Here is a 21,770-nt window from a genome sequence, read left to right as displayed (position 1 = left end):
TTACTTTTTAGGTCTCGGCTCGAAGGCTGCGCTTGCGCAGTCTCGATCCGAGATTTAATGACTTGGAGAAGAGGGGCTTGAACCCGCCCCTCTTCTCCCCTGTTCTCCATTGGCTGGCCTCTTGAATGCTGGCCAGCCATTGGAGAAGAGGTCCGTCATTCCGATTAGGCCCCGTCCTTTTCGGATCGGGGGGCGTGTTTTTTTCAACAAATCTAATTATCTCCTCCAGCCAATGGCAAGAGGAGATAAAAGCAAAACACGCCCCCGAATCCGAAAACGCCACTGCGTTTCTCCGAGGCATTTCTGCTCTGCCTCGGAGAAAGGCAGTGGTGTGCTTGCCTTTTGCTCTGCCTTGTTCAACGGTGTCTCAACGGTGAACTCTTCAAAAGCTGTTTACGAGAATTACTTCTCTGAAACTCCCAGTATATTTCAAATACTCCTTTACCTATACGGAATATGTATACAATAAGAGTACATTCTTTTTAAAGGATAATTAGCCTGTGTGTGTTGTGAAAAGTCAAACATGATTTCAGTTTCATTTATCCCAGATTTGACAATGAACAAGCCGGGGTTCTCCATTTTCAAATACTACATGTTGAAAGCGTTTTTTCGTTCAATTCTTTATTCTCATTTTTGTAGGCATGATTGTTTTTTAAACTATGTCTCCAGATAATTCAAAGCCACTCGTGTTGTTTGTGCAATAAAAATAATATGTCCATGAGTTATTTTTTCAAACTTAAAAGGGTATCGTTATATGTGCCTGTTAAAAGCACACCTTTAAGCAATGAGCCACAGGTGTGTGTTTTTTGTTTGTCGCAGTTTTATGTTGCGCGAACTCGACTCGAAGTTCTTAGAGTACTTTACATGAGCACCAGTTACATTACATACATTTTTTAGACACTGGGAGATTTAAGTGATTTACTCAGAATCACAGGATCTTGAGGTGACGCCGAGACTCGAACCGAGTTGTTCCCCAGCTTCCAAGTCTGCAGCTCTGGCCCTAACGGAACATCCCCCTATTAACCTTATAAACATAGATTATTTCTTTGTAACTTTGAATTTGTATTGTACGGTGAAGTGACTGTTATGTTTTATTTTTGTTTTCAATTTTTATTTTTTCAGCATATGCTTGCAATTCCCCCCCAAATGTAATAATAATAATAACCATCACCCCAGCAGCAGACCAAGACCATTGTCTTTGCCAATGTTTGTTTTGTTTGTATATTTTCCGGAAGTCTCAGTGCAGCGAGTTCGTGTGGAACAAAGACTGTTTGTTATGTGGTCGCCCCCATCTCCAGTGCGAGAGGGGTGTTTCGAAAGTGATAGTCCTGGGTCTCCCGTGTACGAGGCTGTAACTAAACTTCAAGCCACAATAATATGCAATGCCTCCTGCTGGGTTTACACGTCACAGCAGCCCAGGGAAGGCCGCCTGGAATGTGTAAGGTGCTCCTCGTTGTGTTTTATTGGGTCGGGCTCGGGCGAACCTGACCCCGGGTGTGCCCCCCTTGGAAGCAGTGACAGGGTGAATCGACGCGTCGGCGCGGGGGGGGGGCTGGGGGGGGGTTCTGGTTTGCAAGTGAAAAGAACATACGCCTTTGCTGTTGTTGTCGTTACTGTAGGCGCTGTACTGTCACACACGTTCACAAATGTATGTGCTTAATGAGCACAAGGTTCTCACCACTTTCGTGTCTGTAAGCATTGAGCAGTGTGTATCACCAAGAAGTGTGGAGTATAGACTGGAGTCATGGTCTGTTTTATGAAGAAAAACAATTATATGTTTCTTTGAATATATCTTCCCCCAAGTTTAATTTTACACACTTTTCATTTCGGTAGCGAGGAGATGTATTTTGGAATAAACTGTTTACAGTTGACATTGTAAATAACAATGCCGTTTCTTTAAATGTTTTAAAAACAAAAACATAAACAAAAATAATGTCATGAGCAATGCCAATAGCTCTAACTTTAACAATGCCGAGACCATTGCATTGTAAATGCTTGTTATGGTCTGGCTTGACAGCGCAGCTGTCGACAGAGAATTATGTAAGAATCACCAGGAGAGAGGGACTTTAGCTCTGCCCACATGTTGGGAGACAACAGTACATACATGTTTTGCTTGGGCAGAGGTTGTGTGCTTCCACAAAAAAGTGCTTGCCCTCCACACAGCTTTGACATATATGTTTATGTATCAAGCATGACTGTGAAGCTATTAACGTGTCTTAGATAACTAGATAACTAGATAATTGATGTTGTTTTTCACTGGCAGCAGCACATACGGGAAGAGTGAAGTCATTAACCTACATGGATTTTTAGTGTTGGCTTGCCAGTGAAACTGTCAATTGACCTTTTAATCCTCACCTATATTATTCTACAGTTCTTTGCTTCCACACTCCTACATATCCATTTGCATGTTATCAACTTTTAATGCTTCATATTACCATACAATATTCCATGACAGCCAGACCTAATGGCAGTGCCAATGCTTATTGATTTCTAGTGGCAAGACTTTGTTCGGTGGATGAGTAGGCCTGACGTGAGTACTATGAGATCAAAACCACAGTGGGAAAGAAAGAGGGGGTACATGCTTGAAGTGTTGCCTCAAAATCTGAGTTTCACTCTTCTTTTCAATGACCTAGACATATTGGCATATGTTTATTCCCCTTTTGTAGTGGCACACACTAAAAAACAAGGGATGAAATGATACCAAGAGAAATTGAAGCATTATCATCCATCACTGTTTCCTAGTCTCAAGCAATTGACCTTATGCCATGGTCTTTTGCCATTTCATTATAGACATGAGCCTGCAAGTCCCAGAATGCATTATGTCACCAGATGAGTGCATTTTTTTTAGTAACACAATGAATTCTGGGAGTTGTAGTCCGGTGTCTCCTGACATTGCCTTAAGTTCTAAATTGTAATAGTTTGTAGAAGTAAATCCTTGATTGAAAACGGTGACCCTGATAATATGGAGTTATCAGGGACTGGCTGAAAGTTACCCGCATGACAAGCCGCGAGTTGACAACTATTCTGTTGTATACGTGCTCCCTCAGAATTGTTAATATGGATTATCGGGTACTTGGCCTTTTTTTTAGTGCACTTATATGTGCAGCAGACATTCAGCTGCAGTCTAATTTCATCCTCTATAATCATTTACGCACACATGCACTGTGCACCCGTCCGCCTTCTCTCAGAGCATATCTCAGAGTGGCAATGGGCCATGTCTGACCATATCTGACAGATCTATTGATTAAATATTAACAAAGACATGCCCCTTTTGCTTCTTAGAGAAGACACAATTGGAAAAATAATGCCAGTGTCTTATTCCCCATGCATCTTTATGGCCCACACATGCTTCCATACAGCCCACCTCATGGATTAATGCATGGGCCGGATATCTAGAACATACAGAAATTCAAGTTAGTATCAACCCCTCTAACAAAGAGACATAGGGCTTGATTTACAGTTCTGCTGGCAGGTTACTCTGTCACAGCTCTTCCAATGCACCTAACGTGTGATGTACCTCTAATCTTTTTTTCCAGCGCTGATACTATCACACAGTTCTGCCGATGCACCTCATGTGTGATGTGCCACTCATCTTCTGTTCCAGCGCTGATACTATCACACAGTTCTGCCGATGCACCTCATGTGTGATGTGCCACTCATCTTCTGTTCCAGTTCTGAGACTCTCACACAGCTACCAAGATGAACCTCGTGTGATGTGACGCTCATCTTCTGTTCACGTGGTAGACTTTCACACAGCTCTGTCACTGAACCTAATGTGTGATGCCCCACTCATCTTCTACTCCAACGCTAAAACTCTCACACAGATCCACCGATACACCTATGTGAGACGTGCAGCACATCTGTTCCAGGGTTGAGACTCTCGTACAGCTCCGCCAATGCAACTCATGTGTGATGTTTAGCAAATCTTCTGTTCCAGCACTGAGACGCTCACACAGCTCTGCTAATGCACTGCATTTATGAGGTGCAACACACTTACTGTTCTAACACTGAACCCAACCAGCCCCCCTCCCCCACCGAGGGACCCCATCTCTGAAGAACAGCATCCACTGGCATTCTTGTACTGAAAGCCACCAAAGGCTTTACCATTGGACTTCGATCCCAATGTGCCTTACATGCTGCTATCCTGCTACTGAGACTCACACACAGTTCAGCCTATACATGTTTCTGATATGCCTCACTCTCTGCTACTGAAACACTCGCGTAGAGCTCTTCTGATGTATATAATTTCTGATGTGCAGAACTCTCAGCCCAAATAGCAGATGTTTCTTGATGAACTATTCCGACATGCACCATGACATGCACTACTGAAATATCAGAGTGGTGCATGTCGGAATGAGGTGCATTAGAAACACAAAGTCCTACACACAGCTCTGTCGATGTATCTCTTTTCTGATGTGTAGCACTCTGTGCTAAGCCAGCACCAAGGTTTAAAGAGAGCTCTTCCGACACACCTCATTTCTAATGCCGACACTCTCAGCTGCTCCACCACTAAGACCTACATTGCACACAGATTTTCTGATGCCTCTAATTTCTGATGCACAGCAACTGTCTGTTGGAAAGCATGGCAAACAAAATTGACAAAGACGAATACCTCTATTATTTGGTTTTGTCAGCTGTGTTGTACAGCAACGCGGCTGCAGTGCAGCGTGGCAGAAAGGTAAAAAAATACCATGTGACGTGGCCAGCATTGATCACGACATAACGCTCTTATTATTTCTTTCAACCATGCCGTGAAGCAACCTGGCAAAAAAATATTGACAAAGTAACCTATTGGATTGGTTAGTGTTTGTTTAGTTTGCATTTATTTTCACATACATAATTTTCCTTAGTATTTCATTGCCCTGTTCCCATTATTTTTGACTTTCTTCCATTTGCTTCGTGTCCCAACATATCCACAAATTTTACAGACCAATCAACTAATTTTTGCAGGTCATTTATTCTCCGGGGGATTAATAGTCATCTGCGTACAGGCAAGTTGTTTCCTTTGCATTTTTGGAAGACCATACTGAATTTTTAATAATGATTTCTAATCCATTAGTGAAAATAGAAAATAAATAGGTACAAGAACACACCCTTTTCATGCCTTTGCAATACAGCAGGGGCCAGCTGGTTTTCCTCTCCAACCGACTCTGACAAATTCATAGATAAGCTGCAAAGCAATAATAGAAGAGATTTCGCACCCCCCTTTGAAAGTATGATATCCCATAACTTGGACATGTCCACTGAGACAAACACAGTGAATGGAATATGCTACTTACCAGTATGCATCTGTTCTTGGCATGTAGAGCTGCAGATCTATACACTGTGCATAGATCGCCATCTGGTGTTGGGCCCGGATGTTTGCAGTTTGTTTTTCCTCTTGGAAAGTCTTTGGAAGTCACGAGTTCGGTGACTCCTCCTTTGGTTCGTATTGCGCATGGGCTTCGGCTCCATCCTCAGATTGTTTTTCGCCAGCAGGGAAAGATGGAGCGTAGTAGTAACAGTAAAGAAACCCATGTGTATTGTATCTAAATAAGATAAGACTGGAACGGATACAGGTAGCCGGGGAGGTGGGTGGGCGTGTATAGATCTGCAGCTCTACATGCCAAAAACAGATGCATACTGGTAAGTATCATATTCCGTTCGAGGCATATGAGCTGCAGATTATACACTGTGCATACATTACATAGCAGTACCCAACCCTAGCGGCGACCACCGGCATCCGTTGCAGTTGTTTGAAACTGTGTTTTTAGTACAGCTTGGCCCACACTAGCCTGTTGCTTGGTTTGCACATCTACACAGTAATGTTTTGTGAAGGTGTGCGGTGTTGACCATGTCGCTGCTTTGCAGATGTCATCTAGTGGTATGTTCCCTAGGAAAGCCATAGAAGCCCCTATCTTCCATGTAGAGTGGGCTTTAGGGGGAACCAATAGCGTTCGTTTTGCTTTTTGGTAGCAAATCTGTATGCATTTTACAATCCACCTAGCTATCCCTGATTTGGAAATAGGGTTGCCTTTGTGTGGTGGGGAGAAGGAAACAAATAACTGTTTGGTTTTTCTGAAAGGTTGTGTTCTCTGGATGTAATAGAGTAAAGCCCTTTTAACATCCAGTGTGTGTAAGGCTCTTTCCGCAACTATTTGGGGTTGCGAGAAAAAGACTGGTAATTCTACCGACTGGTTTAAATGGAATGGAGAAATGACTTTGGGTAGAAATTTGGGATTGGTGCGGAGTACAACCTTGTTGTGATGCATCTGAAGGAAAGGTTCCTGTATAGTGAGTGCCTGTATTTCACTATCTCTTCTGAGGGAAGTGATGGCCACTAGAAAAGCTGTTTTCCATGTGAGAAATTGCAGCTCACACTTATGTAATGGTTCGAAAGGGGGTCCCATTAACCGTGTGAGAACTATATTCAAGTTCCAAACAGGTGAGGGTGGCACTCTGGGTGGAATTACTCTTTTGAGGCCTTCCATAAAGGCCTTGATGGCAGGCACTTTGAAAAGTGAGAGGTGCTGCCTATTTTGTAAATAGGCAGCAATTGCAGCGAGGTGTAAGCGAATGGAAGTATATGCTAGGTTACACCTTTGTAAATGGAGTAGATAACATATAATGTGCTGTATGGATACATTTAAAGGATTGATTGTATTGTTGTGGCAGTAAACAACAAATCTTTTCCACTTTGCTGCATAGCACGCCCTAGTAGTAGGGCGTCTTGCTTCCCTGATAATGTTCATGCAATCACGGGGAAGGTTAAGGTATCCAAATTCTAGGACCTCAGGAGCCAGATCGCAAGGTTGAGTTGAGCTGGGTCCGGGTGCCTGATCTCTCCATGGTTCTGGGTTAGGAGGCATGGCGAGAGGCGTAGCTTTTGATGTGGTACTACTGAGAGTTCCAGCAGTGTGGTGTACCACGGTTGTCTGGCCCATGTTGGAGCTACCAGGATCAGAGTTAGGGAATGCTGCTGTAGCTTTCGCACCACTAATGGAATTAGTGGGAGAGGTGGAAAAGCGTACGCAAATTTGTTTGACCAGTTCATCCATATCGCATTGCCTTCGGACAATGGGTGTGGATATCTGGCGTCAAAGCTTGGGCATTTTTTGTTTTTGTGGGTGGCGAATAGGTCTATGTGTGGATGCCCCCACTTCTGAAAGAACGGGTGAAGAACCTGTGGGTGAAGTTCCCACTCGTGGATCTGCTGTGTCTGCCTGCTCAGCAGATCTGCCACGGTGTTTTGTACTCCTGGGACGTGTTGGGCTAGGAGAAAATTTTTTGTGGAATTGCCCATCTCCATATGCTCTGTGCTAACTGAGAGAGCTGTGGAGAGTGTGTGTCCCCCTGCTTTTGAATGTAGTACATGGCAGTCATGTTGTCTGTGCGAATGAGGACTGCTTTGCCTGAAATCTGCGCTTGGAAGGATTTTAGGGCGAGGAAGATCGCCAGTAACTCCAGATGGTTGATGTGGAGTAACTTCTGTGGCGGCGTCCACGTGCCCTGTGCTGTTAGATGTAACAGATGAGCTCCCCAGCCGGAGAGCGATGCATCTGCTGTTAGGATTATTTGTGGGACCGGGTCCAGGAACGGTCGACCTTTGGAAAGGTTTGTGGTGTTCCACCACTGCAGAGAGCGATGGGTGCGACCGTCTACCAACACCAGATCTGTCAGTTGTCCCTGGGCCTGGTTCCACTGGCGCGCCAAGCACTCTTGGAGTGGACGCATTTGGAGTCTTGCATGCGGCACTATAAAGATGCAAGAGGCCATCATCCCTATGAGCTGCATAAACACTCTTGCTGGGAGAGAGTGTTGACATAGGAATTTTTGACGCAGTGCTTGTATCTTTGCAATCCTGGCAGGATTGGGATAGGCTATGGCTTTTGAGGTGTCTATGGTGGCGCCGAGATACTGTTTTGTGTGTGATGGTACCAGGTGGTATTTTTGATGGTTCACCGTGAAACCTAGCCGGTGAAGTAGTTGGACTGTAGCGGCGGTATGTCGCACACATTGTTGGTAGGACGTGGCTTTTATCAGCCAATCGTCCAGATAAGGGAAGACGTGAATGTGCTGCCTTCTGAGGTGTGCAGCCACTACTGCCAGGCACTTGGTGAAAACCCTTGGTGCTGTTGTTACCCCGAACGGGAGCACCTTGAACTGGTAGTGTTGTCCGTCTACCACAAACCTGAGGTACTTTCTGTGAGACTGGTGTACTGGGATGTGAAAGTACGCGTCTTTTAAGTCCAGAGTGGTGAGAAAATCGTTCTGGGAGAGAAGTGGAAGAACCTGTTGAAGGGTTACCATGTGAAAATGGTCTGAGTGAATGTAGGTGTTGAGAGGTCTGAGATCTAAGATAGGTCGTAGGGTCTCGTCTGTCTTTGGAATTAGAAAGTACAGGGAGTAGACCCCTAAATTTTGTTGATTTATGGGGACCTGCTCTATTGCTCCTTTTTGCAGGAGGGAGATCACCTCTTCTGTTAGTAGCGCAGTATGTTCTTGCGACATAGGGTGGTGCCTGGGTGGAATGTTGGGGGGTGTTGATGTTAATTCCAGGCAATACCCTGACTGAATAATTTGTGTCACCCATATGTCTGAGGTGATTGTCTCCCAGACATGAAGGAAATATTGTAGTCTGCCTCCGACCGGAGTGGAATGGTCTGGAGGGAGCGGGGGAAAGTCATTGGGCAGGAGGTGTGGCAGAGCGGGCGGTATTTGTTTTGCCTCTGCCCTTATTATTATTGCCTCTGTATCCGCCTCTTTGATAACCCTTCGTGAAGGTAGATTGAGGGGGGGATTTATAGGACGTGGACGCACTGTCCGAGGAGTAGCCTCTGCCCGTGCCGCGAAAGGATCGCCTGGGAGTCTGTGTCTATAGGGCTCCCATAGATTTCACCGTTTCTGTATCTTTCTTCATTTTTTCGAGGGCTTCGTCTACCTTAGGGCCAAAGAGATGGTCTTGGTCGAAGGGGTGATTTAATATGGAGGCTTGTACCTCCGGTTTAAACCCTGAAACCCTGAGCCAGGCATGGCGACGGAGAAGGACACTGGTGTTTATGGCCCTGGAGGCTGTATCTGCTGCATCTAGGGCACATCTTATCGAGGTGTTGGTTATTGTTTTCCCCTCTTGAATAAGTTCATTAGCCCTAGTCTTGTACTTTTCAGGGAGATGGTGCATGATGGTCTCTAGCTCATCATAATGCGCCCTGTCGTAACGGGCCAACAATGCTTGCGTATTGGCAATACGCCAGATATTGGCCGCTTGTGACGCAGTGCGCTTCCCTGACGCATCTAGGAGCTGGGATTCTTTGTCAGGTGGGAGCGCCTCGCCTGACGCCTGAGAATTTGAGCGCTTCCTAGCTGTAGACACCACTAGGGAGTCTAATGGTGCAGGGTTTTTAATGTAAGAAGGGTCTGTGGGTGCGGCTTTGTATTTTTTCTCTATCCGAGGGTTTAGGACCCTGGCCCTGACTGGGTCTTTAAAAACCTCAGGGGCATGTTTAATTACGCCCTTTAACATAGGTAGAATGGCAGTGGACCTATGTGTATCGTCAAAGGTGTCTAGGAGAAAATCTTCCTCCACTGGGTCTGTGTGTAACTCCACCCCGTGATAGTGTGCCGCCCGTTGTAACAAATGGTGAAAACCCAAGGAATCTTCAGGAGGGGATGGCCTAGATGGATAAAGGTCATCCTGTGGGACATCTGGGATGTCCGGATTGTTATAATCATCCCATGGGTCTGGAGACCCAGTAGGGGTGGGATCTTGTGGCCCATCTGCTGGATCATAGTAAGGGTCCCCCAAATCGTCTGGGACAGGAGACAAGGTGGGGGAACGATGAGGTGGAGGTGGAGAGGGTGGAGGAGGAGGAGGTGGGGAAGGTACCCTGAAAGGAGAGGTAGCAATGTCCTTTCTCTTTGGAGGTGGAGGTGGAGCTGGCTTGTCCAAGTGTCTCTTTTTTGAAGACAATGTCAAGTGTCCAGTCTTTGGATCTTTGGTGAGAGTCTTTTGCAAAGGATCCGGTGTGAAAAGCTCCTGTGACACTGGTTGTTCGGTCGGCGCCGAAGGTTTCGGTGCCGACGGCTTTTTAGGTTTATTGAAGCTGTGCTTCCTTGGAACCTCCGTTTTTTTGGTCGGTGCCGAAGAAGTTCTCGGCACGGGAGTGTCGGTGCCGAGGGTCTTGTGATGTTTAGTCGGCGCCGGAGTGGCAGGTTTTGACCCCGAAGGCTTTGGTGTCGGATTCGGTGTGGAGGTGGAGGCCGATTTTTTCTTCGGTGCCGAAGGGTGTTTCCCGGCACCGGTGGTCGGCTGGCTTGAGCTCGAGCTGCCGGAAGGCTTACTAGGCTTCTTTACCGGGCCCGAAGGTGGGGTGTGAGAAGCAGTGTCCTTGGTCTTGCCTAGGCCCGGAGGCGAAGGTGTGACCGAAGCCTTTTTCGGTATCGGCGTGGGCGTGGGAGGGGGAATTGTACTCACGACCCGCTGCGCCGGAGTGATGTCCTCCACATCTGAGTCATCGGCCTCGGAAGCGCTGACGAGGTCGTCGTCCTCCTGTTCGATGTCCTGCTGTCCCGGAGCTTCGACGTCGTCCCCGAAGATGTCGACTGGAGCGGAGGTCGAGGAGTGTGCCCTGTTGCGTCTAGCCCGTCGTTCTCGAATGGTCTTCTTTGAGCGAAAAGACTTGCAGGCGGGACAGTCTCGGCCCTCGTGTTCTGGGGAGAGGCAGAGGTTGCACACCTCATGGAGATCGGTGTGGGGAAATTTGGACCCACATCGAGGGCACTTCTTGAAGGGAGTTCTTTCCATCAGCCGAGACCGGAGCCAGACTAGGCCCGAAGGCCGCCGTCGACCACCGGAATCGAAGAAGTGCCGAAGAGAAGATGAGTAAGATGATTTATGTCTTTGAAGAAGCTCGATGAGCGAGGATTTATGCGTCGATCGGTGAACTGGGAAGTTCAGAACCGGAGCGCGAAGTATTACATCCGAGCCCGATGGCGGAAAAAAAACAATCTGAGGATGGAGCCGAAGCCCATGCGCAATACGAACTCGTGACTTCCAAAGACTTTCCAAGAGGAAAAACAAACTGCAAACATCCGGGCCCAACACCAGATGGCGATCTATGCACAGTGTATAATCTGCAGCTCATATGCCTCAAACATATATATTCTTGACCACCAGATGGACTACTTAGTTTTTAGCAACATTATTTTGTGCTAGTACGATGTAAAGATTTAAACACTCTTTGATGCCTGGTCATTTTCTGAATCCCAAATGTACCTCAGAGAAAATCGCAACTTTCTTTGCCCAATCTTGTAGTCATTCAAGCAGAATTCTAGGTTATATGGTGAAAGAAAGCAGTTGAGTTGAATATGTCCCTTAGAATCTCTCATCTTCCTGGGCACCTGCCCGTTAACTCATGCACCATACCCACAGATTAAATTATGGCCGCCATAAAGGTTGTTTCTCTTAACGTCAAGGGACTTCACCAACCCATGAAGAGCAGGAAGATCTCGGACTATTGTAACATTCTTAATGATTATATAATTTTTCTTCAAGAAGCTAAGATTGGGTACAAACATGCGCTATCCATGTGCAGTGGTTGGATCTCCGATTTGGCCTGCGTTCCTGCAATCTCCAAGGGAAATGGTGGGGTCACAAGTGCTTTAAATGGGCCGGTACTGCCCGGTATGGAGTACCATCACATTTTTATTTTGAGAGGGAGAGTACTGGCGCTTCTCAAGAGCAACGTAATACTTTTAATTGCAGTGGAGCAGGACAGTGATGGCAGATGGCTGATTGGCAGACTATTGCACTGTGAGAGGGGTGGGGGGTTCGCGCAATCAATATATATGCCCCTAATAGTGACGATCCACAGTTGTGGTCCACCTTCACCGCAAAACTAGCTTCTCTACCCCAATGCGCACGCATTGTCTTTGGGGGTGACTTCAATATGACCATGGATGTGATTCTGAATAGACAATCGACTTTTGAGTATAGACCTTTCAAAGCACACAACACTATGCTAAAACTCTGTATACTGTCTATAGACTCAATATTTGGAGACTCCATAATCCCACATGCGGCGAGTCCACATTCTTTTTATCTCCCCACAATGCCTTTTCAAGGATTGACTATCTACTAGTAAATGCAGAACTTCTCCATGACTCCCACAACCTCCTAATAGAAACTATCCTAGTCTCTGATCATGCAGCATTCACGATCTCAATTAAAATTTCTCACACGCGAACCAAGAAAAGCTCATGGTGCATGAATACCTAACTCTTAGATTCTGATGAAGATCGACAATGACTCGACAAAGAGTTCACTCAATTCCTAAAGGAGAACTTGGATTCGGTCTCATCCCCAGTAGTCTTGTGGGATGCTCTAGTGTGTGCCGTTAGAGTCTTCTGTATCAGCCAGATGTCTAAAAGAAACAAGGATATTAAGAACTCTCTATCTAAGCTAGAAAAAGAAATCAAGCACAAGACAGCTCTCTATAGACATTCCAATGACCTTACTTTCGTGACAGAGATCAAACTTTTCAAGTATGAATATAACACTATTGTAAGCAAAAGGGCATACATTATAGCTCAGGCACAGAAGAGCAAAAAACTCTTCCATCTAAATAAGGCTGGGCAATACTCTAGCAGCGTACCTGAAATTCAAACATCACTCTCTTTTAACAGCCATTAGAGACAAACAAGGCTCCACTATGTCTAGGACCTCCGACATCTTGGAAATTTTAAAGAATGTCTACACATCATTATATACCCCTAATATCGCAGCTTCGAATGAATCATGCTCTGACTTCCTCCAATCGATTTCCATGAAATCGCTCTCAGAAGCAGATAAACTGACACTTAAGACACCAATTAATACCAAGGAGCTAATTAAGTGCAATTAAACTTATCTCCGGTGAAAAGGCACCAGGCCCAGATGGCCTTCCCATTAATTTCTATAAAGCCTTTACAGACATGATTTTACCACCCCTGAAGTCGCTCTTTAAGCGATTTATCTCCTCTGGCAAAGTCACCGGCACCGCAACTGAAGCTACCATGGTAGTCCTGTCTATGATTTGGAAGGATCAGTTAGATCCTAAGAACTATAGGCCTATCTCATTATTAAACACGGAGGCATAGGTTTTGGCAAAACGTTTGGAGCTACTCATACCGAAATTGATCCACCCCTCCCAATCAGGTTTTGTTAGGGGCAGGCTGGCTAGTGACAACACCCGCTTATTTTGTCACATAATTGAGAAGGCCTCCCTTCACCAGTTCTCGGCTACAGTCGCCTTCACATTAGATGCCAAAATGGCGTTCAACAAAGTCTATTGGCCCTACCTCGAGGCAGGGCTAAGCAGATACAACCTAGACAACCTTTTCTCATCTATGGTTATGTCAGTATACGCCGATCCCAGAGCAAGAATCAGAAACAACTGTGCTCTTTCTTCGCCTTTTTCTCTGCACCAAGGTACTTGCCCGCTCTCCCCCATTTTATTTCTATTAGCGATAGACCCACTACTGATCATGAATATTAATAGTTCAAACATTGAAGGTGTCAATTTTGGTTCACTAACTTTCAAAACCGCTGCCTATGCAGACAATATACTTATTTTCTCAAAATATCCAGATGTATTCATCCCAGCTACTATCTCTATAATCCAGTACTTCTCGGTATATTCTGGCTACTCTCTGAAGAGAGCGAAGACGGGAATCTTGATGCTCTATGTTCACTGCCAGCCCTCTGCATCAATCTCTTGGGTCTCCGATGGAAACCAAAAATTATTAACTATCTAGGCATCTGGTCTTCGAACAACTTATAAGAATCAATCGTCCATAATGAACAAAAAACAATTAATAAAATCAAAAACCTACTAACCTCATGGTCCCCCAAATATATTTTGTGGTGGGGGAGAACTGAGACCTTAAAAAATATGATTACACCGATAGTGATCTTTCTATCTAATATGCTCCCAGTATGTCTCTCTCATTCCTTCTTTACCACAGTTGATAAATTGATCTCCGAATTTCTTTGGTCAAAAAAGAAACTCAGATTAGGCCTTAAAAAACTTAAGGCTACCATGTGTAAAAGGGGGTGTGGCGTTCCTAACTGGTACGAATATCATACATGCATTTCAAGCTGCACATGACACCCGTTGGCTAGACACTAAACCCTCTGCAATAGTTCAATGGTAAATAATCAAACTACATCTCATTACACCCTACTTTTGAACATGACTGCAGCCCGAACTGCTGGACAGAATTACATTAAATTTGAGAGGAAGCTAGCTCCTGGTCTAGAAAGCACGCTTTTGGCGATTTGGTGTAAATGTATTCAGTGGTTTTAGATATATTAACCAAAAAACACATTTGCATATCTGGGAGTGCGGATCCTCCATGGATCCAACAGTCCCAGTGCTGAATTCTGATGGCTGCCAACACTTCAACCAGGAAGTGTTGGCAGCCATTTTCGGACTTGGCTTCCAGGTTGAGATGTCATCAGTGATGCCCTCAGCGATGTCACTGACCATGCCATCAGTGATGTAATAAGTGAGGTGCAGGGGTGTAAGTTATAGTCGGGTCATGTAACTATAAGTGCTGAATTTCACTGGTTTTGTATGAGTGAAATCTGAGCCTATCTAGAATGTCCCTGTAATGTTTGTCTTTTTTCAGTGAATTTGTAAGCGGGGGCTAATGTACATCACTACATACATATAGAATGTCCAGACAAGGGTCTGGGGTTCACACTAAAGCTTAACTTTACACAAGTGCTGTGAGTAGACTGCACTCTCCTTTTACACACAAAGAAGTTTTGGCAGGATTAATGATTCACAGTACTTGGCATGCTGCCACCATCATTTTAGGTGACTAAACCAGGACATGAACTGCATTTACCCCCACCCACCCCCTCCCACCCGCCCCCCCCCTCAGGTCAGAGAACATGTTCTGGACCTCACATTACCATGAACAGGCCTAGGTCTCTGTACACAAGCTAAATTAGCATGGCTAATGGCCCAAACAAAAACTCAAGATACCTATTTCACATTCGGTTGGGCACTCACGACAGGGGTACACACCTCTGTAAGTAGCAGGGGCCATTTCTTTCCCAACACTTAGTCACTGTACACATGATACTTAGAATTGGTTTACTGATGTGCACCAAATCATATCCAGACTACTTGTGTTTTGCTTATTGTCCTACTGATTTCAGAATGTCTGTCCAATCATTAAATTAGCAGAAATATCAGTCCATCAACTCGACACCCGTACAATTATTTTTTGCAAAGAACAATGCAAAAGAGGCATACAACACTACAGAATGTTTTTTTTCTATTGTTTTTTTTTCATTGCTTTCCCATAAAGTTACAAGTTAGGGCCCAGTTGGAAGGAGAAAACAAGCCTTAAATGCTATGCAGATGAAGGTAATTTTTCATTTTGGCAGCTTCCAATGTCTGAAAACTGGACTTTAGATGTTCCTGTCTGCTGCCAACATCCTTTCGCTCAAGAGGTTTTTATTGCAATTTGGGCATGTCTAGCATGTCACTAGAAATTGTATATTTTATGAAAGGAATATGCTACTTACCAGTATGCATCTGTTCTTGGCATGTAGAGCTGCAGATCTACACACTTGTGCATAGATCGCCTGGATGTTTGCAGTTTGTTTTTCCTCTTGGAAAGTCTTTGGAAGTCACGAGTTTGGTGACTCCTCCCTTGGATCGTATTGCGCATGGGCTTCGGCTCCATCCTCAGATTGTTTTTCGCCAGCAGGGAAAGATGGAGCGTAGTAATAACAGTGAAGATGCCCATGTGTGTGTTATCTAAATAAGATAAGCTGGAACAGATACAGGTATCCGGGGAGGCGGGTGGGCGTGTGTAGATCTGCAGCTCTACATGCCAAGAACGGATGCATACTGGTAAGTAGCATATTCCGTTCGAGGCATATGAGCTGCAGATTACACACTTGTGCATAGATTACACAGAAGTACCCACCATTAGTGGCGACCACCGGTATCTGTTGCAGTGGTTTGAAATAATGTTTTGAGTACAGCCTGGCCCACACTAGCTTGTTGCTTAGTTTGCACATCTACACAATAGTGTTTGGTGAAAGTGTGCGGTGTTGACCATGTAGCTGCTTTGCAGATATCATCTAATGGGATGTTCCCTAGAAAAGCCATTGAAGCCCCTATTTTACGTGTAGAGTGGGCTTTAGGGGGAACGGATCGAGTTCGTTTTGCTTTATGGTTGCAAATTTGAATACATTTGACAATCCACCTAGCTATCCCCGACTTGGAGATGGGGTTGCCCTTGTGTGGTGGAGAGAAAGAGACAAACAGTTGGTTGGTCTTACGGAAAGGTTGTGTTCTCTCGATGTAGTAGAGTAAAGCTCGTTTGACATCTAGTGTGTGAAGAGCTCTTTCTGCAACAGTTTGTGGTTGTGAGAAGAATACTGGTAGTTCTACAGATTGGTTTAGGTGAAAAGGAGAAATGACTTTGGGGAGGAATTTTGGGTTGGTACGGAGAACCACCTTATTATGGTGCATTTGTAGAAAAGGTTCTTGAATAGTAAATGCTTGTATCTCACTGACCCTTCTGAGGGAAGTGATGGCTACAAGAAAAGCGGTTTTCCATGTTAGGAATTGAAGTTCACATTTGTGATGGGGTTCAAAAGGAGGTCCCATTAGTCTGGTGAGAACAATATTTAGGTTCCACACAGGTGAGGGTGGCACTCTGGGGGGAATTATTCTTTTAAGGCCTTCCATGAAGGTTTTAATGGCAGGTACTCGAAAGAGTGAGAGATGTTGCCTGTTTTGTAGGTAAGCTGCTATGGCTGCGAGGTGTAGTCGAATGGATGTATAGGCTAGATTGCACCTTTGTAGGTGGAGTAAGTAGCCTATGATGTGTTGAAATGGACACATCTAGTGGATTGATGGTGTTGTTATGACAATAGATAACAAAACGTTTCCACTTGGCTGCGTAGCACGCTCTAGTGGTAGGGCGCCTAGCTTCTTTGATGACGTTCATACAGTCAGGAGGAAGATTTAGGTACCCGAATTCTAGGATTTCAGGAGCCAGATCGCAAGGTTAAGCTGAGCTGGGTCCGGGTGTCTGATCTCTCCATGGTTCTGGGTTAAGAGGTGTGGAGAGAGGCGTAATTTTTGATGTGGTACTACAGATAGTTGCAGTAGTGTGGTGTACCACGGTTGTCTGGCCCAAGTTGGCGCTACTAATATTAGTGTGAGGGAGTGCTGTTGTAGTTTGCGCACTACTAATGGAATTAGTGGGAGAGGCGGAAAAGCGTACGCAAATCTGTCTGACCAGTTCATCCATATCGCATTGCCTTTGGACAATGGGTGTGGGTATCTGGCGGCGAAGCTTGGGCATTTTTTGTTTTTGTGGGTGGCGAAGAGGTCTATCTGTGGATGCCCCCACATTTGAAAGTATGGGTGAAGAACTTGCGGGTGAAGTTCCCACTCGTGGAGTTGTAGTGTTTGTCTGCTGAGTAGATCTGCTATGGTGTTTTGTACTCCTGGGACATGCTGGGCTAGGAGAAAGATTTTCCGGGGTATGGCCCATCTCCATATGCTCTGTGCTAATTGAGAGAGCTGTGGAGAGTGTGTCTTGCCTTGTTTTTGAATATAATACATGGCTGTCATGTTGTCTGTGCGGATTAGGACTGCTTTGCCCAAAACTTGTGTCTGAAAGGATTTTAGGGCTAGGAAGATGATTGATATGGAGTAGCTTCTGTTGAGGTGACCACTTGCCTTGCATGGTGAGATGTAATAGAGGAGCTCCCCAGCCGGAGAGCGATGCGTCTGTTGTTAGTACTATCTGTGGAACCAGGTCCAGGAACGGTCAACCTTTGGACAGGTTTGTGGTAGTCCACCACTGCAGAGAGCGATGGGTACGACCGTCTACCAAAACCAGATCTGTTAATTGACCCTGGGCCTGGTTCCATTGGTGCGCTAAGCACTCTTGGAGAGGACGCATCTGGAGTCTTGCGTGAGGTACTATGAAGATGCAAGAGGCCATCATCCCTATTAGTTGCATGAACACCCGAGCTGGAAGGGGGTGTTGTGCTATGAATTTTGCGCGCATAGCCTGGATGCTTGCAATCCTGGCAGGATTGGGGTAGGCGAGCGCTTTTGAGGTTTCTATAGTGGCACCTAGATATTGTTTTATGTGGGATGGGTGCAGATGGGACTTTGTGGTTTACAGTGAAGCCGAGCTGATGAAGTAGCTGGATGGTGGTGTGTGTGTGTTGTACACACTGATTGTATGAAGTGGCTTTTATTAGCCAGTCGTCGGTAAGGGAAGACGTGAATGTGTTGTCTTCGCAGATGTGCTGCCAACACTGCTAGGCACTTGGTGAATACTCGTGGTGCGGTTGTGACTCCGAACGGGAGCACTTTGAATTGGTAGTGGTGGCCGTCCACTACAAATCTGAGGTACTTCCTGTGGGCCTTGTGCACTGGAATGTGGATGCACTTTGAATTGGTAGTGGTGGCCGTCCACTACAAATCTGAGGTACTTCCTGTGGGCCTTGTGCACTGGAATGTGGAAGTAAGCATCTTTTAGGTCCAAAGTGGTGAGAAAGTCGTTTTGGGAAAGTAGCGGAAGTACCTGCTGAAGCGTTACCATATGAAAGTGGTCTGAGTGTATGTATGTGTTTAGGGGCCGAAGGTCTAGGATGGGCCGTAGAGTTTCGTCCCTTTTTGGTATGAGAAAATACAGGGAGTAGACCCCCATATTTTGTTGGTTGGTTGCAACATGTTCTATTGCCTCCTTGTCTAGGAGGGAGATTACCTCCAGCTTGAGTAGCCGTAGATGTTCTGGTGACATCGGGCGTTGTCTGGGTGGAATGTTTGGGGGTGTAGATGTTAGTTCTAGGCAGTAGCCTGACCGAATTATTTGTGTTACCCATTTGTCTAAGGTGATGGTAGTCTAGACCGGAAGGAAATGTTGGAGTCTGCCCCCGACCGGAGTGTGATGGTCTGGGGGAAGTGGAGGGAAGTCATTGGGGAGGCGCGGTGGCAGAGCGGGCGCTATTTGTTTTGCCTCTGCCTTTATTATTGTTGCCGCTGTAGCCGCCTCTTTGGTAACCCCTTGTAAACGTGGACTGAGTAGGGGATTTGTATGCAGTGGAAGCGGAGTCTGAGGAGTAGCCTCTGGATGTGCTCCGAAAGGAAGAGCGGCGAAAGGAGCGTCTGGGAGGGTGAGATTGTAAGGCTCCCATGGATTTTGCCGTGTCCGTGTCCTTTTTCATTTTCTCCAGTGCGTCATCCACTTTGAGCCCAAACAGATGTTCCTGGTCAAAGGGATGGTTGAGGATGGAGGCTTGTACCTCCGGTTTAAAACCTGATATCCTTAGCCAGGCATGGCGACGGAGGAGGACGCTAGTGTTGATAGCCCTAGAGGCTGTGTCTGCTGCGTCTAAGGCACCACGTATGGAGGTATTAGTAATGGTTTTGCCCTCCTGAATGAGTTTGTTGGCCCTAGCTTTATATTTATCAGGGAGATGGTGCATTATGGCTACCAATTCGTCATAATGGGCCCTGTCGTATCTGGCGAGTAGCGCCTGTGTATTGGCGATACGCCATATGTTGGCAGCTTGGGATGCAGTACGCTTGCCTGATGCATCCAAGAGTTTAGACTCTTTGTCAGGTGGTGGTGCTTTGCCTGATGCCTGGGAGTTGGCCCTTTTACGTGCGGTGGAGACTACTAGAGAATCTAGTGGCGCAGGCCCTCTAATGTAGGAGGGATCTGTAGGGGCAGATTTATATTTCTTCTCAATGCGCGGGTTAATGACCCTGGCTCTGACTGGGCCCTTAAAGACCTCTGGCGCATACTTTATAACTCCTTTGAGCATAGGCAATATGGAGGTGGACCTATGTGTGGTGTCGAATGTATTGAGGAGGAAATCCTCCTCCACGGGGTCGGTATGTAGATCTACTCCGTGATAGTGTGCTGCCCTTTGCAATAGGTGGTTGAACCCCAATGAGTCTTCTGGTGGAGAAGGTCTGGAAGGGTAAAGATCGTCCTGTGGGACGTTAGGGACATCAGGGATATTGTAATCGTCCCATGGGTCTGGGGATCCTGTGGGGGTGGGGTCCCCTGTAGGTAGATCTTGGGGTGCATCCCCTATGTCGTCATATGGATCCCCCTGATCATCATCATTATCCGGAGATGGAGTTGGGGAATGATGAGGTGGGGGTGGAGAGGGCGGAGGAGGGGAAGTTAGAGGCGGTGGAGGAGGTGGGGAAGGTAGTCTGAAAGGGGAAACATCAGAGTCCTTCATCTTTGGAGGTGGAGGCGGAGCCGGTTTCTTCAATTGTCTCTTTTTGATAGAGAGCATTAAATGTCCAGTTTTGGGATCCTTGGTTAATGTTTTTTGTAAGGGATCCGGTGTAAAAAGTTCTGGTGAGGGTGGTTGGTCCGTCGGCACCGAATGCGTCGGAGCCGTTGGTTTCTTATGTTTTTCTGTGCCGGTCCGTTGTTTGGAACCATGCTTAGAAAACTCTGGTTGTTTGGTAGGCGCCGAGATGAGTTTCGGCTTCGAAGTGTCGGTGCCGGTTGCTTTGTGTGCTTTGGTCGGTACCGAAGATGGTGTCGGTATCGAAGAGCTGGGTTTTGACCCCGAGTGTTTTGGTGCGGGGCTCGGTGTCGAGATGGAGGCCGGTTTCTTCTTCGGTGCCAAAGAGTGTTTATCGGCACCGACGGTGGGCTGGCTCGAGCCCGAGCTGCCGGAAGGCTTACTTAGCATCTTTACCGGGCCCGAAGGTGCAGTGTGTGAAGCAGTGTCTCTGGTCTTGCCTAGGCCCGGAAGCGAAGACGTGACCGAATCCTTTTTCGGTGCCGGCGAGGGTGTGGGGGGGGGGGGGGGAGGTAGATTAGTACTCACGACCCTCTGTGCCGGAGTGATGTCCTCCACATCTGAGTCGTTGGCTTCGGAGGCACTGACGAGTCCCTCGTCGGTGTGAGGCTGTTCTGAAGTGTCGACGCCTTCTCCGAAGATGTCGTCCAGAATCGTTGTCGAGGAGTGTGCCATGGTTCTTCTGGCTCTTCGGTCTCGAATAGTCTTTTTGGACCGGAAGGACTTGCACGCCGGACAGTCTCGAGCCTCGTGTTCAGGGGAGACGCAGAGATTGCATACCGCGTGGAGATCGGTGTGGGGGAATTTGGACCCACATCGAGGGCACTTTTTAAATGGAGTCCTTTCCATTAGCCAGGACTGGAGCTTGGGTAGGCCCGAAGGCCGCCATCGACGACTGGAACAGAAGGTCTGTGCCAATGAGAAGTCGCGTCGAGTGGGGAGATCGCGTTCAAAACAATACCGTGAATTGGGGTGAGGATTGCGAGTAGATCGTCAAACTGGAAGCTGTTCGGAACCGGAGCGCGAAGATTACATCCGAGCCCGATGGCGGAAAAAAACAATCTGAGGATGGAGCCGAAGCCCATGCGCAATACGATCCAAGGGAGGAATCACCGAACTCGTGACTTCCAAAGACTTTCCAAGAGGAAAAACAAACTGCAAACAACCGGGCAATCAATGCACAAGTGTGTAATCTGCAGCTCATATGCCTCGAACAAATGATTTGGTGATTGGACTTTGGCTATCCAAATTGCCAACATTTTGCCATTTCGTCAGCATTCTCATACAACGTACAGAGCAGCTGACAGTTTCTCCCTTCTTTCCCTAGACTGCTGATTGATATAGCTTGTTTTCCCGCGCTGCAGCAGGGTTCTCATTCTTCAGGATTTCCCCGAGCCGCCAGTCATTGCTAAGCATGTGGTCT

At 46.4% G+C, this 21,770-nt stretch overlaps 1 protein-coding gene across 3 annotated transcripts in view; it reads right to left on the bottom strand.

Moving 5' to 3' along the window:
* Positions 1-21,770, bottom strand: part of SCMH1 (Scm polycomb group protein homolog 1) — a 369,044-nt gene that overhangs the window by 89,611 nt on the left and 257,663 nt on the right. The gene's annotated exons all lie outside the window — the stretch shown is intronic.

Source organism: Triturus cristatus, chromosome 3_1, assembly GCF_964204655.1.
Source record: "Triturus cristatus chromosome 3_1, aTriCri1.1, whole genome shotgun sequence".
In the NCBI taxonomy this organism is placed as follows: Eukaryota; Metazoa; Chordata; class Amphibia; order Caudata; family Salamandridae; genus Triturus; species Triturus cristatus.
Note: the sequence above shows the minus strand (reverse complement) of the source record. Positions and strands in the feature narration are given on the sequence as shown.